Raw genomic sequence first — 2,303 nt, 5'->3', positions numbered from 1 at the left:
TCGAAGAACATTGACATTCTAATGTTCATCTTCCACAGGTGCATACTTTCGGAAGTTCCTGATAATGGTTATTTTAAATCAACTCAAGTCCCAAAACGGATGTCGGAAGATAGCAATAGCAACAGGGCCGCCATTATTATAGTTGAACCACGAACTCCACTACTCCTCATCAACAGCAACATGATTGGCAAGTGGCTTTGAAAACAAACAAGTACCCAACATCAGAAATAAATTAAATCTAAAATAAAATTAAAATCAAATCAAAGTCAGTCAAATTGTATTAGTAAAATAAATTGTAAAAAATTAAATGTATTGTATTTATATTGCAATGTTTGAGTAAAATGTATTCCAAATCCTATTATATTTCTACTGTAAAACAATAAAAAAGTAAGAGAAAACATTTAATACATATTGTTTTCTATTTTTTGTCCCTCGAAATCATCCCATTGAAGAACCGTAAAATCAATTGTTTTGCTCTGAATTTTGTATGAAATTTTTTCGATTTTTTTATTGTAAAGATACATAACAACCCCCCTTTTTTGTTGTAAAAGTCCCATTTACCATTCGTTTTATCATGGAAAACCATTATTTCTCATGTGATTTAATCGACCCTGTGACAAGCGCGGTGCCATCATAATCAATAGACATAGACCGCTGTCATCATTGAAAAGCAGTATGAAAAAAAAATTGTGCCCGGGACATCCTGGCTACGATTTGGCGATGGGCTAAACAATAGCATGACAGCAGCCTGTATTTAATTGTTCAAATTCCATTATATTCAATGGTAATTACTATATTATAAATGGTGTTGTAGCAGTAAAATTTATGATATTTCAATGATATTTTTTATCCGGGGGTTTTCATCCTATATTGGGCTATTTCTGCAGCTCGTTTTATTTTTTATATATTTTTTTGTTTAAATTTTAAATATATTTAGAGGCATCAAATAATATGATTCTTTGGGAAATTTGACAATAAATTAGTCAAAGAATCGACTGAGACAAAAAAAAACAAGGTTATACTTTTGGGAAGTATCTTTTTGAAAAAGATATACACATATCGTACAAGAGTTCATGCATTTTACTATATATATAAACTAGCTATTCAGTTTGCAATCAACCAAATTGATCACATGGTTTAAACATATACGAACGTTGTACGAAAATCAGGGATTGAATCTTAAAGAGAAAGAGCAAGTCTCTCACTTATCATCTCGGTATACATATACGATATGTAGCATACCGCGAGAAACTTTTTTCGCCAGCTGTCATGATAGAGAACTGTTTCGGGATGCTATACCCCATGATAAATTTCTTTTAGAAAGCTCCAAATGCGGGGAGGACTGGCTCTGATGATGCATTTCAACTTGTTCTACATACCTGTGCAGTAACCAACACGAAAGGAGCAAAAACAAAGCGAGAATCACCATTTTTCTGTGGGGGCTGCCTATCCGATTCTGTTTTTTCGCACTTGTATACAAGTTTGATAAATTTGCTATCATGGCTTGTTATAATTCGGAACAGTTTTTGCTTCTCTTTTATCGTTGTTCGTTATCTATTGAGAGCGATTTCTGCAAACCCTGACGAAAATACTTCAAGCACTTCTGGGGGAATACGTGAATGAATCAAATCGATTTTTGATATACCTACAGGGGTTGAACAGAATGATCGGGAATCAACCGATTTCTTTGGTTCTTACAGTGTTTAACGGAAAAATTAATCAAGTTTTGGAAAACTGGTACAAATTCGTGTTCAGCTGGATACCGGAGATTATTCGGTTTATTTGATAACATGTCAAAAATACCATTTTTTGAGTGCTTGTATTTTTAGCTTTGCTGAAATGTTGACTCTTTTTATATTTTTTACATAAACTAGAGCTCTTTCTGAGTTGATTAATATATTGATGTCACAGATCGGACAACAAAAACCTGAGATATGGCCGTTTCCGTAAAATCCGTGAAACCGGTTCCACCAATTGTTGCATGCACGCACGCAATTGTTCTAGTAGGCAGCATTCTTGCACCAAGTGGTATCCTGTGTTTCTGAGTAAATATTTAAATCACAATTCTCCTAGACTCCCGTCAAACACATATCTGTCCCATATTTGCTGAGATTTCGTATGTACAAGGGACAGTTTAGCGTAGAACGGCAGTAGAGGTGAGCGCCGATCCGAAAATCGTCGGTAGCGACAGCGCACAATGGTAGAATTCGTCAAATTTCACGACATAATTCGATAACTCGAAAACCATCTGCGCTAAAGTTTTTACGTTGTCAGACGAAATTATCTACAAGAAAAGATCTATT

The sequence above is a fragment of the Armigeres subalbatus genome, chromosome 2 (assembly GCF_024139115.2).
Source record: "Armigeres subalbatus isolate Guangzhou_Male chromosome 2, GZ_Asu_2, whole genome shotgun sequence".
NCBI classification, from domain to species: domain Eukaryota; kingdom Metazoa; phylum Arthropoda; class Insecta; order Diptera; family Culicidae; genus Armigeres; species Armigeres subalbatus.
The sequence above is the reverse complement of the archived record's forward strand: the minus strand, read 5'-3'. Positions refer to the sequence as shown.